Source organism: Phyllobates terribilis, unplaced genomic scaffold (assembly GCF_046119375.1).
Source record: "Phyllobates terribilis strain yellow unplaced genomic scaffold, ASM4611937v1 Scaffold_134__1_contigs__length_4944459, whole genome shotgun sequence".
NCBI classification, from domain to species: Eukaryota; Metazoa; Chordata; class Amphibia; order Anura; family Dendrobatidae; genus Phyllobates; species Phyllobates terribilis.
Genome location: NW_027362894.1, coordinates 1869840 through 1883495, shown reverse-complemented (window position 1 = coordinate 1883495; position 13656 = coordinate 1869840). Strand labels below are relative to the sequence as shown.

At 50.7% G+C, this 13656-nt stretch overlaps 5 non-coding genes across 5 annotated transcripts; all 5 read left to right on the top strand.

Moving 5' to 3' along the window:
* Nucleotides 1-968: 968 nt before the first annotated feature.
* LOC141204736 (U2 spliceosomal RNA) lies at nt 969-1159 on the top strand. Its single transcript, XR_012275592.1, has one exon. It is a non-coding gene; the product is annotated as a U2 spliceosomal RNA (small nuclear RNA).
* A 1115-nt stretch (nt 1160-2274) lies between these two features.
* Nucleotides 2275-2465, top strand: LOC141204735 (U2 spliceosomal RNA). Its single transcript, XR_012275591.1, has one exon. It is a non-coding gene; the product is annotated as a U2 spliceosomal RNA (small nuclear RNA).
* Nucleotides 2466-9980: 7515 nt separating this feature from the next.
* LOC141204734 (U2 spliceosomal RNA) lies at nt 9981-10171 on the top strand. Its single transcript, XR_012275590.1, has one exon. It is a non-coding gene; the product is annotated as a U2 spliceosomal RNA (small nuclear RNA).
* A 1115-nt stretch (nt 10172-11286) lies between these two features.
* Nucleotides 11287-11477, top strand: LOC141204114 (U2 spliceosomal RNA). The gene has a single exon (XR_012275086.1). It is a non-coding gene; the product is annotated as a U2 spliceosomal RNA (small nuclear RNA).
* A 1115-nt stretch (nt 11478-12592) lies between these two features.
* Nucleotides 12593-12783, top strand: LOC141204733 (U2 spliceosomal RNA). The gene has a single exon (XR_012275589.1). It is a non-coding gene; the product is annotated as a U2 spliceosomal RNA (small nuclear RNA).
* The last annotated feature ends 873 nt before the right edge of the window (nt 12784-13656 follow it).

Below are 13656 nucleotides of genomic sequence, written 5' to 3'. Positions count from 1 at the left end.
TACAAGCTCATTTTGGTTCAACTTCAGCAACTGTGCATTGCATTGCCATGTAATGTGATGCAATGCTATCTTTCTAGCTCTCCCTTTTTACTTCCTTTTGGATAAACAGACATATTAGGCAAGCATTTTGGAGCTTTCACCTAAATAACTACAGGTGGTGAGATAAGCTGCACAATATAATTGACCTTTCAGTATATTGTTGCACACACACCATCTATTTAGCAAATGCCCTTGTTATCAACAGCAGCCTTTTAAACTCACCTGAGCTAACAGGTATGTGCGCTGGTTACTCTGCTGCGCTTAAAATTTCTTTTTTGGTTTGCTACAATGCCTTTTCTGAAACGTTGTCTCCCTCTGCTGGAACACTGACTTCTTTCATTTAATGCCTGCAGACTATAAAAGAGAACCCAACCCAAAAAGTTTGGTTGATTAGTCTGTGGCATTCTGTTAAACTGTTGCTTATGGCGGTCTCTGTGAGCTTCTCAGCGACATTCAGCCAGCCAGGTATCCTGCCTGCAGTAGATGGAATGTGGCAATGGAACGCTGGCTGCGCGTGTCATAATAGGCTCTGAGCCTTTATATACCTGTGCACAGCAGCAGCCACCTTCAGTCTGCTGCTGGACAGCCAGCAGCAGCAGCAGCAGGAGAGGTATGTAATCAGGAGCCCTCCTGCTAAGGGTAGACAGCTGCTCGTTCCACCCCACCCCCCGCCTTAATTGGTTCTCCTCCCTTCCAACGGTGTTGAGGCGGGTGGGAACAGCAGGGGGTGAAGGTGCTGTGTTTAAAGAGGTGGAGTTATGCAGATCTAAAACGCGTGGATTGCAGCAGCAGCAAGCCGAAAAGTGCAGGCATGTAAGGGATCTAGAGGTTGACAACATGTCTTCTTAACGGGAGTCCAGGAGCTCATCTCCACAAATGGACTTTTCAGGATCCTTGGGTGGCTCCGTAGTTTGAAACCAATTCTGGTTATCGCTTCTCGGCCTTTTGGCTAAGATCAAGTGTAGTATCTGTTCTTATCAGTTTAATATCTGATACGTCCCCTATCTGGGGACCATATATTAAATGGATTTTTAGAACAGGGAGATGGAAAAAGAGCTTGCTCTGTCCACTCCACGCATTGACCTGGTATTGCAGTATCTCCAGGACCGGTGCACCCCTTCTTTAATGCAGTTTCTAAAATCAGAAAGAATTGAATTCAATGTTTTTTGTTCATTTTGCTTGTTTGTCGGATTTTGGGATGGACTCTTTGGCTTTGCTTTTCTTCTCCTCATTGGATTTTTCATGTTCAAAGTTGCAGAAGCCAGATTACAAGCTCATTTTGGTTCAACTTCAGCAACTGTGCATTGCATTGCCATGTAATGTGATGCAATGCTATCTTTCTAGCTCTCCCTTTTTACTTCCTTTTGGATAAACAGACATATTAGGCAAGCATTTTGGAGCTTTCACCTAAATAACTACAGGTGGTGAGATAAGCTGCACAATATAATTGACCTTTCAGTATATTGTTGCACACACACCATCTATTTAGCAAATGCCCTTGTTATCAACAGCAGCCTTTTAAACTCACCTGAGCTAACAGGTATGTGCGCTGGTTACTCTGCTGCGCTTAAAATTTCTTTTTTGGTTTGCTACAATGCCTTTTCTGAAACGTTGTCTCCCTCTGCTGGAACACTGACTTCTTTCATTTAATGCCTGCAGACTATAAAAGAGAACCCAACCCAAAAAGTTTGGTTGATTAGTCTGTGGCATTCTGTTAAACTGTTGCTTATGGCGGTCTCTGTGAGCTTCTCAGCGACATTCAGCCAGCCAGGTATCCTGCCTGCAGTAGATGGAATGTGGCAATGGAACGCTGGCTGCGCGTGTCATAATAGGCTCTGAGCCTTTATATACCTGTGCACAGCAGCAGCCACCTTCAGTCTGCTGCTGGACAGCCAGCAGCAGCAGCAGCAGGAGAGGTATGTAATCAGGAGCCCTCCTGCTAAGGGTAGACAGCTGCTCGTTCCACCCCACCCCCCGCCTTAATTGGTTCTCCTCCCTTCCAACGGTGTTGAGGCGGGTGGGAACAGCAGGGGGTGAAGGTGCTGTGTTTAAAGAGGTGGAGTTATGCAGATCTAAAACGCGTGGATTGCAGCAGCAGCAAGCCGAAAAGTGCAGGCATGTAAGGGATCTAGAGGTTGACAACATGTCTTCTTAACGGGAGTCCAGGAGCTCATCTCCACAAATGGACTTTTCAGGATCCTTGGGTGGCTCCGTAGTTTGAAACCAATTCTGGTTATCGCTTCTCGGCCTTTTGGCTAAGATCAAGTGTAGTATCTGTTCTTATCAGTTTAATATCTGATACGTCCCCTATCTGGGGACCATATATTAAATGGATTTTTAGAACAGGGAGATGGAAAAAGAGCTTGCTCTGTCCACTCCACGCATTGACCTGGTATTGCAGTATCTCCAGGACCGGTGCACCCCTTCTTTAATGCAGTTTCTAAAATCAGAAAGAATTGAATTCAATGTTTTTTGTTCATTTTGCTTGTTTGTCGGTGTAACGGGTCCGGGAGGCGGAACCTCTGAGCTACTATACAAGGGGGCGGCCCTTGTAAGGGAGCGGGTGGCAGTCTCTGGGTGAACGGACAGGGAGTTACGGCAAGTGATCAGGGCAGTCTCTGGGTAAGGGGTAGGTACGACCTGTGATGGCGGAGCCTCCGGGTAGGCTAGCAGGCAGATGGTAGATGTGTGCTCCCAGGTGAGCAAGCGAGAGTCTCTGGAATAGCAGGTGGTCACGGCACGTGACGGCGGAACCTCCGGGCTGGCAGGCAGGTAGGTAACGGAGAAGCGCTCCCAGGTGAGCGGGCAAGAGTCTCTGGAATAGCTGGTGGTCACCGCACGTGACAACGGGACCTCCGGGCTGGCAAGCAGGCAGGTAACGGAGATGCGCTCCCAGGTGAGCGGGCAAGAGTCTCTGAGATAGCTGGTGGTCACAGCACGTGACAACGGAGCCTCCGGGCTGGCAAGCAGGCAGATAACGGAGAAGCGCTCCCAGGTGAGCGGGCAAGCTGGTCCATAGACAGACTGACCGGAGTAGTAAGGCAGACCGTCGGACCTCAGGCAAGCAGGCAGGTAGCTGATATGCGCTCCCAGGTGAGCGGGCAGGCTGGTCCTTTAGACAGACTGACAGGAGTAGTAAGGCAGACCGTCGGACCTCAGACTGGCAGACAGGTAACAAGTATTCAGGCAGGAATCAGGCAGGTAACTAGCAGGAAACTGGCAGGAAACTGGCAGGTAACTGGCAACGGGACCTGAGGGCTGAAGCACAGGTGAGACACAGGTGCAAACAACATTGCTCGGGCACCTCCATTTTGGAGGAGGTGCCTTATATATGATGAAGTCCTCCGGCCATTGGCCGGGGACTCCTTAGGACGGCGCGCGCGGCCCCTTTAAGAGGAGGGGAGCGCGCGCGCGAGCGCCCTAAGCACAGGGGCCGGGAAGGAGCGTGCGCTGAGAGCAGAGCGGGAGGAGGACGCCGGGAAGGAGCGCGCGCTGACAGCAGAGCGGGGAGAGGACGCCGGGCACGGAGCAGAGCGGTGAGGGGAGCAGCGTCCCTGCCTAGCAGAGGGCAGGGACGCCAGCGCTACAGTACCCCCCCCTTTAGGCCCCCCCTTTTTTAGGCCAGACAGAAATTTAGCTAGGATGAGAGGGGCATGGATGTTCTCCCGGGGCTCCCACGTTCTCTCCTCAGGACCAAACCCCTTCCAATCTACCAGAAAAAAGGTCTTTCCTCTTACCCTTTTGGTGGCAAGAATGTTCTCTACCTCAAACTCGTCCTCAGCAGAAACCGGAGCAGGAGGCGTACCTGTAGACTTGGAAAAAGAGTTAAGCACCACAGGTTTGAGGAGAGACACATGGAAGGAGTTAGGGATCCGTAAGTTGGCCGGGAGTTTCAATTTATAGGCCACCGGGTTGATCTGACTGATGACCTCCAGTGGGCCGATGAACCGAGGCCCTAACTTATAGGAAGGGATCTTGAGCCGGACATATTTGGACGAGAGCCAGACTTTATCCCCAGGGCGGAATTGAGGAGGGTCCAGACGTTTTTTGTCAGCGTGTCTTTTCATACGCTCGGATGACAGAAGGAGTGCGGACCGGGTACTCTCCCATATGGAGGAAAATTTGTTAACAAGAGATTCCGCAGCCGGATTGTCCGCCGAGGTGGAGACGGGAAACGGGATCCGAGGATGCTGACCGTAGACTACAAAAAACGGGGATTTGGAGGAAGACTCGCTCTCGTGATTGTTGTACGAGAATTCGGCCCATGGCAGGAGATCCACCCAGTCAGAATGGTGGGCATTAACGAAGTGCCGAAGGTAACTGGTCAGGTTCTGATTGATCCGCTCCACTTGACCATTAGACTGTGGGTGGTAAGCGGAGGAGAAGTCCAGGGTGACGTCCAGCAATTTACAAGTGGCTCTCCAGAAACGGGAAGTGAACTGTACCCCACGATCCGACACGATGTGACGGGGCAGGCCATGAAGACGGAAGATGTGGCGGATAAAGTCTTTAGCCAGCTCGGGTGCAGACGGAAGACCTGGCAGTGGAATGAAGTGAGCCATCTTGGAGAAGCGGTCAGCGACCACCCAAATGACCGTACAACCGGCAGAGACGGGTAGATCAGTAATGAAGTCCATCGCTATATGCTGCCAGGGGGCAGCAGGTACTGGCAGAGGTAGGAGGCGGCCGGCCGGCAGGTGTCTCGGAACTTTGTTGCGGGCGCAGGACACACAGGCAGAAACAAAGTCTATTACATCCTTGTGCAGGTTAGGCCACCAGTAGTGCCGGGTAATAAGCTGGAGGGTCTTTTTCTGACCGGCGTGGCCAGCTAGTTTAGACGAATGACCCCAGTGTAGGATCTTCTCCCGATCAGGTACTGGTACGAACGTCTTACCAGGAGGAAGACGATTTAGACTCACGGGAGCCACCTGCATTACTCTGGCGGGATCGATGATATGTTTCGGATCCTCCTCGAGATCAGACACCAGAAAGGACCGAGACAAGGCGTCCGCCTTGACGTTTTTGTCAGCCGGGCGAAAATGAAGGACAAAATCAAAACGAGCAAAAAACAAGGACCACCGGGCTTGGCGCGGGTTAAGTCTCTGGGCATGCTGGAGGTAAGCCAAGTTCTTGTGGTCAGTGTAAATTATTACCGGGTGAAGAGCCCCCTCGAGCAGGTAACGCCACTCCTCCAATGCCAGTTTGATGGCCAATAACTCTCGGTCTCCTATGGAATAGTTGCGCTCAGAGGAGGAGAAGAGTTTAGAGAAGAAGCCACAAGTTACCATCCTCCCGGAAGATGATTTTTGAGTAAGTACCGCTCCGGCTCCAGAGGAGGAGGCGTCAACTTCCAGGAAGAACTGTTTGTTGCCATCTGGGCGATGCAGCACCGGGGCGGAAGAGAAGGCCTGTTTAAGGGAAAGAAAGGCCTCCTCTGCTTCGGGTGGCCACTCTTTGGGATTAGTACCTTTACGGGTGAGCGCAGAAATTGGGGCCGTCCGGGAAGAGAAGTGTGGTATGAAGAGGCGGTAGTAGTTGGCGAAGCCCAGGAATCGCTGAATGGCCTTCAACCCCTCCGGTCGGGGCCATTTCTCGATGGCAGACAGTTTCTCAGGATCCATTTGTAGGCCGGTCTGAGAGATAATGTAGCCCAGAAACGGAAGCGAGGTCTGCTCAAAGAGGCACTTCTCAAATTTAGCGTAGAGATGGTTCTGCCTTAGCCTGAGCAGGACCTGACGAACGTCCCTCCGGTGAGTCTGGAGAGCCGGAGAGAAGACCAAGATGTCGTCCAGGTACACCACTACGCAGGAGTAGAGAAGGTCCCGGAAGATGTCATTGACCAACTCTTGAAAGACGGCAGGAGCGTTACAGAGACCAAAGGGCATTACCAGGTATTCATAGTGGCCGTCCCGGGTGTTGAATGCCGTCTTCCATTCATCCCCCTGACGAATACGAACCAGGTTGTACGCCCCACGAAGGTCCAGTTTGGTGAAGATCCTAGCCCCCCTCAGGCGATCAAATAATTCTGGAATGAGCGGAAGGGGGTACTTATTCTTCACCGTGATCAGGTTTAGGCCTCTATAGTCTATACAGGGACGGAGAGAGCCGTCCTTCTTTTTGACGAAAAAGAAGCCTGCTCCCGCCGGGGAGGTAGATTTCCGGATGAATCCTCTGGCCAGATTCTCCTCAATATATTCGGACATTGACCGGGTCTCAGCAGCGGATAAAGGATAGATACGCCCACGGGGAGGAGTAGTACCGGGTAGCAGATCGATGGGACAGTCGTATGGTCTATGTGGTGGTAATGTCTCTGCCTCCTTTTTATTAAAGACATCTGCATAAGACCAATAAGGAATCGGAAGTCCAGGTAGATTAGCTGGGGTAGGAGAGGGACGGACGGGATGGACGGGAACCAGGCAGGTTTTATGACAGTCTTGTCCCCAGCGAAGGACCTCTCCGGTTTGCCAGTCTAGCACGGGTGCATGTCTCTGGAGCCAGGGCAGACCTAGCAAGAGGGCGTGAGAGAGTCCAGGCAGAACATGAAAGGAGATACTTTCAGAATGCAGCATTCCCACCTGCAGGGTAATGGATTCGGTGATGAGTTGAATGGGGCGAGGTAAGAGGCCCCCATCCACGGCAGCGACAGACAAGGGAACAGCCAGAGGTTTGGTGGGGATGCGGTATTTCTCAACCAGGGACTGTGAAATAAGGTTCCCGGCTGCTCCAGAGTCAAGTTGGGCTAGTTCGAAATAACGGTTCTCCCCGTAGATGATCGAAACTGACAACAGCAGGGATGGAGAGGATTTATTCTTGTCTAGGTGGACCTCTCTGAGCGAACCTAGACACAGGCATTTCCCGACCTCTCCGGGCAGGCACGGATCCGGTGCTCCTTACTGCCACAGTAGAAGCAGCTCCCCTCGGCACGGCGTGAGTCCTGACGGGTTTTGACCATCTTGGTCTGGTCGACCTGCATAGGCTCAGGAGAGTGTACCTGGGGAGAGATGGAGGGAATGACGGGTTTCTGGAAAGTAGGAGCTAAACGTGGAATCCTTCTCTCACGGGTGACCTCTTTGGCACGCTCCTGGAACCGTAGGTCAATCCGGGTGGCAAGGGTTATTAGATCATCGAGAGAGGTAGGAATGTCCCGACCAGCAAGTTCATCTTTAATACGACCGGACAGACCCTCCCAGAAGACGGATACCAGAGCGTCGTTATCCCAGGCCAGCTCCGAGGCAAGGGTGCGGAACCGTATGGCATATTGGCCCACAGTGAGACCCTCCTGACGGAGGCGTAGCAGAGAGGATGCGGATGAGGTCTTCCGTCCGGGTTCGTCGAAGACTTTCCGGAAAGCCGAGAGAAAAGCAGGCAAGTTGGACACCAGGGGGTCTCCTCTCTCCCATAGAGGATTTAGCCAGGCCAGGGCCTCCCCGGTGAGATGGGACATGATAAAGGCAATTTTGGCCCGGTCGGAATTAAACTGATGGGACAAAAGTTCAAAGTGCAGGGTGCACTGATTTATGAAGCCCCGAGCCTGGACGGGGTCGCCTCCGAAGCGAGGAGGTGCAGAAAGCCGGGGTCCGGGGTAGGATACCATAGTATTAGTGGGCAGCGGAGCTGCCGGATTGCAAGATATGGCACTGGCGGAGGTTGTTGGTGGATCAGACAGAGTGTTCAGGCGAGTATTAACATTCCGCAGGTGACCCAGGATGGCCTCCTGTTGGGACCTCTGACGGGACAGTTCAAGACAGAGGTCCGAGAGCGAGGGAGCTTGGGTGCCACCGGGTTCCATGGCCCGAGCAAACTGTAACGGGTCCGGGAGGCGGAACCTCTGAGCTACTATACAAGGGGGCGGCCCTTGTAAGGGAGCGGGTGGCAGTCTCTGGGTGAACGGACAGGGAGTTACGGCAAGTGATCAGGGCAGTCTCTGGGTAAGGGGTAGGTACGACCTGTGATGGCGGAGCCTCCGGGTAGGCTAGCAGGCAGATGGTAGATGTGTGCTCCCAGGTGAGCAAGCGAGAGTCTCTGGAATAGCAGGTGGTCACGGCACGTGACGGCGGAACCTCCGGGCTGGCAGGCAGGTAGGTAACGGAGAAGCGCTCCCAGGTGAGCGGGCAAGAGTCTCTGGAATAGCTGGTGGTCACCGCACGTGACAACGGGACCTCCGGGCTGGCAAGCAGGCAGGTAACGGAGATGCGCTCCCAGGTGAGCGGGCAAGAGTCTCTGAGATAGCTGGTGGTCACAGCACGTGACAACGGAGCCTCCGGGCTGGCAAGCAGGCAGATAACGGAGAAGCGCTCCCAGGTGAGCGGGCAAGCTGGTCCATAGACAGACTGACCGGAGTAGTAAGGCAGACCGTCGGACCTCAGGCAAGCAGGCAGGTAGCTGATATGCGCTCCCAGGTGAGCGGGCAGGCTGGTCCTTTAGACAGACTGACAGGAGTAGTAAGGCAGACCGTCGGACCTCAGACTGGCAGACAGGTAACAAGTATTCAGGCAGGAATCAGGCAGGTAACTAGCAGGAAACTGGCAGGAAACTGGCAGGTAACTGGCAACGGGACCTGAGGGCTGAAGCACAGGTGAGACACAGGTGCAAACAACATTGCTCGGGCACCTCCATTTTGGAGGAGGTGCCTTATATATGATGAAGTCCTCCGGCCATTGGCCGGGGACTCCTTAGGACGGCGCGCGCGGCCCCTTTAAGAGGAGGGGAGCGCGCGCGCGCGCGCCCTAAGCACAGGGGCCGGGAAGGAGCGTGCGCTGAGAGCAGAGCGGGAGGAGGACGCCGGGAAGGAGCACGCGCTGACACCAGAGCGGGGAGAGGACGCCGGGCACGGAGCAGAGCGGTGAGGGGAGCAGCGTCCCTGCCTAGCAGAGGGCAGGGACGCCAGCGCTACAGTCGGATTTTGGGATGGACTCTTTGGCTTTGCTTTTCTTCTCCTCATTGGATTTTTCATGTTCAAAGTTGCAGAAGCCAGATTACAAGCTCATTTTGGTTCAACTTCAGCAACTGTGCATTGCATTGCCATGTAATGTGATGCAATGCTATCTTTCTAGCTCTCCCTTTTTACTTCCTTTTGGATAAACAGACATATTAGGCAAGCATTTTGGAGCTTTCACCTAAATAACTACAGGTGGTGAGATAAGCTGCACAATATAATTGACCTTTCAGTATATTGCTGCACACACACCATCTATTTAGCAAATGCCCTTGTTATCAACAGCAGCCTTTTAAACTCACCTGAGCTAACAGGTATGTGCGCTGGTTACTCTGCTGCGCTTAAAATTTCTTTTTTGGTTTGCTACAATGCCTTTTCTGAAACGTTGTCTCCCTCTGCTGGAACACTGACTTCTTTCATTTAATGCCTGCAGACTATAAAAGAGAACCCAACCCAAAAAGTTTGGTTGATTGGTCTGTGGCATTCTGTTAAACTGTTGCTTATGGCGGTCTCTGTGAGCTTCTCAGCGACATTCAGCCAGCCAGGTATCCTGCCTGCAGTAGATGGAATGTGGCAATGGAACGCTGGCTGCGCGTGTCATAATAGGCTCTGAGCCTTTATATACCTGTGCACAGCAGCAGCCACCTTCAGTCTGCTGCTGGACAGCCAGCAGCAGCAGCAGGAGAGGTATGTAATCAGGAGCCCTCCTGCTAAGGGTAGACAGCTGCTCGTTCCACCCCACCCCCCGCCTTAATTGGTTCTCCTCCCTTCCAACGGTGTTGAGGCGGGTGGGAACAGCAGGGGGTGAAGGTGCTGTGTTTAAAGAGGTGGAGTTATGCAGATCTAAAACGCGTGGATTGCAGCAGCAGCAAGCCGAAAAGTGCAGGCATGTAAGGGATCTAGAGGTTGACAACATGTCTTCTTAACGGGAGTCCAGGAGCTCATCTCCACAAATGGACTTTTCAGGATCCTTGGGTGGCTCCGTAGTTTGAAACCAATTCTGGTTATCGCTTCTCGGCCTTTTGGCTAAGATCAAGTGTAGTATCTGTTCTTATCAGTTTAATATCTGATACGTCCCCTATCTGGGGACCATATATTAAATGGATTTTTAGAACAGGGAGATGGAAAAAGAGCTTGCTCTGTCCACTCCACGCATTGACCTGGTATTGCAGTATCTCCAGGACCGGTGCACCCCTTCTTTAATGCAGTTTCTAAAATCAGAAAGAATTGAATTCAATGTTTTTTGTTCATTTTGCTTGTTTGTCGGATTTTGGGATGGACTCTTTGGCTTTGCTTTTCTTCTCCTCATTGGATTTTTCATGTTCAAAGTTGCAGAAGCCAGATTACAAGCTCATTTTGGTTCAACTTCAGCAACTGTGCATTGCATTGCCATGTAATGTGATGCAATGCTATCTTTCTAGCTCTCCCTTTTTACTTCCTTTTGGATAAACAGACATATTAGGCAAGCATTTTGGAGCTTTCACCTAAATAACTACAGGTGGTGAGATAAGCTGCACAATATAATTGACCTTTCAGTATATTGTTGCACACACACCATCTATTTAGCAAATGCCCTTGTTATCAACAGCAGCCTTTTAAACTCACCTGAGCTAACAGGTATGTGCGCTGGTTACTCTGCTGCGCTTAAAATTTCTTTTTTGGTTTGCTACAATGCCTTTTCTGAAACGTTGTCTCCCTCTGCTGGAACACTGACTTCTTTCATTTAATGCCTGCAGACTATAAAAGAGAACCCAACCCAAAAAGTTTGGTTGATTAGTCTGTGGCATTCTGTTAAACTGTTGCTTATGGCGGTCTCTGTGAGCTTCTCAGCGACATTCAGCCAGCCAGGTATCCTGCCTGCAGTAGATGGAATGTGGCAATGGAACGCTGGCTGCGCGTGTCATAATAGGCTCTGAGCCTTTATATACCTGTGCACAGCAGCAGCCACCTTCAGTCTGCTGCTGGACAGCCAGCAGCAGCAGCAGCAGGAGAGGTATGTAATCAGGAGCCCTCCTGCTAAGGGTAGACAGCTGCTCGTTCCACCCCACCCCCCGCCTTAATTGGTTCTCCTCCCTTCCAACGGTGTTGAGGCGGGTGGGAACAGCAGGGGGTGAAGGTGCTGTGTTTAAAGAGGTGGAGTTATGCAGATCTAAAACGCGTGGATTGCAGCAGCAGCAAGCCGAAAAGTGCAGGCATGTAAGGGATCTAGAGGTTGACAACATGTCTTCTTAACGGGAGTCCAGGAGCTCATCTCCACAAATGGACTTTTCAGGATCCTTGGGTGGCTCCGTAGTTTGAAACCAATTCTGGTTATCGCTTCTCGGCCTTTTGGCTAAGATCAAGTGTAGTATCTGTTCTTATCAGTTTAATATCTGATACGTCCCCTCTCTGGGGACCATATATTAAATGGATTTTTAGAACAGGGAGATGGAAAAAGAGCTTGCTCTGTCCACTCCACGCATTGACCTGGTATTGCAGTATCTCCAGGACCGGTGCACCCCTTCTTTAATGCAGTTTCTAAAATCAGAAAGAATTGAATTCAATGTTTTTTGTTCATTTTGCTTGTTTGTCGGATTTTGGGATGGACTCTTTGGCTTTGCTTTTCTTCTCCTCATTGGATTTTTCATGTTCAAAGTTGCAGAAGCCAGATTACAAGCTCATTTTGGTTCAACTTCAGCAACTGTGCATTGCATTGCCATGTAATGTGATGCAATGCTATCTTTCTAGCTCTCCCTTTTTACTTCCTTTTGGATAAACAGACATATTAGGCAAGCATTTTGGAGCTTTCACCTAAATAACTACAGGTGGTGAGATAAGCTGCACAATATAATTGACCTTTCAGTATATTGTTGCACACACACCATCTATTTAGCAAATGCCCTTGTTATCAACAGCAGCCTTTTAAACTCACCTGAGCTAACAGGTATGTGCGCTGGTTACTCTGCTGCGCTTAAAATTTCTTTTTTGGTTTGCTACAATGCCTTTTCTGAAACGTTGTCTCCCTCTGCTGGAACACTGACTTCTTTCATTTAATGCCTGCAGACTATAAAAGAGAACCCAACCCAAAAAGTTTGGTTGATTAGTCTGTGGCATTCTGTTAAACTGTTGCTTATGGCGGTCTCTGTGAGCTTCTCAGCGACATTCAGCCAGCCAGGTATCCTGCCAGCAGTAGATGGAATGTGGCAATGGAACGCTGGCTGCGCGTGTCATAATAGGCTCTGAGCCTTTATATACCTGTGCACAGCAGCAGCCACCTTCAGTCTGCTGCTGGACAGCCAGCAGCAGCAGCAGCAGGAGAGGTATGTAATCAGGAGCCCTCCTGCTAAGGGTAGACAGCTGCTCGTTCCACCCCACCCCCCGCCTTAATTGGTTCTCCTCCCTTCCAACGGTGTTGAGGCGGGTGGGAACAGCAGGGGGTGAAGGTGCTGTGTTTAAAGAGGTGGAGTTATGCAGATCTAAAACGCGTGGATTGCAGCAGCAGCAAGCCGAAAAGTGCAGGCATGTAAGGGATCTAGAGGTTGACAACATGTCTTCTTAACGGGAGTCCAGGAGCTCATCTCCACAAATGGACTTTTCAGGATCCTTGGGTGGCTCCGTAGTTTGAAACCAATTCTGGTTATCGCTTCTCGGCCTTTTGGCTAAGATCAAGTGTAGTATCTGTTCTTATCAGTTTAATATCTGATACGTCCCCTATCTGGGGACCATATATTAAATGGATTTTTAGAACAGGGAGATGGAAAAAGAGCTTGCTCTGTCCACTCCACGCATTGACCTGGTATTGCAGTATCTCCAGGACCGGTGCACCCCTTCTTTAATGCAGATTCTAAAATCAGAAAGAATTGAATTCAATGTTTTTTGTTCATTTTGCTTGTTTGTCGGATTTTGGGATGGACTCTTTGGCTTTGCTTTTCTTCTCCTCATTGGATTTTTCATGTTCAAAGATGCAGAAGCCAGATTACAAGCTCATTTTGGTTCAACTTCAGCAACTGTGCATTGCATTGCCATGTAATGTGATGCAATGCTATCTTTCTAGCTCTCCCTTTTTACTTCCTATTGGATAAACAGACATATTAGGCAAGCATTTTGGAGCTTTCACCTAAATAACTACAGGTGGTGAGATAAGCTGCACAATATAATTGACCTTTCAGTATATTGTTGCACACACACCATCTATTTAGCAAATGCCCTTGTTATCAACAGCAGCCTTTTAAACTCACCTGAGCTAACAGGTATGTGCGCTGGTTACTCTGCTGCGCTTAAAATTTCTTTTTTGGTTTGCTACAATGCCTTTTCTGAAACGTTGTCTCCCTCTGCTGGAACACTGACTTCTTTCATTTAATGCCTGCAGACTATAAAAGAGAACCCAACCCAAAAAGTTTGGTTGATTAGTCTGTGGCATTCTGTTAAACTGTTGCTTATGGCGGTCTCTGTGAGCTTCTCAGCGACATTCAGCCAGCCAGGTATCCTGCCTGCAGTAGATGGAATGTGGCAATGGAACGCTGGCTGCGCGTGTCATAATAGGCTCTGAGCCTTTATATACCTGTGCACAGCAGCAGCCACCTTCAGTCTGCTGCTGGACAGCCAGCAGCAGCAGCAGCAGGAGAGGTATGTAATCAGGAGCCCTCCTGCTAAGGGTAGACAGCTGCTCGTTCCACCCCACCCCCCGCCTTAATTGGTTCTCC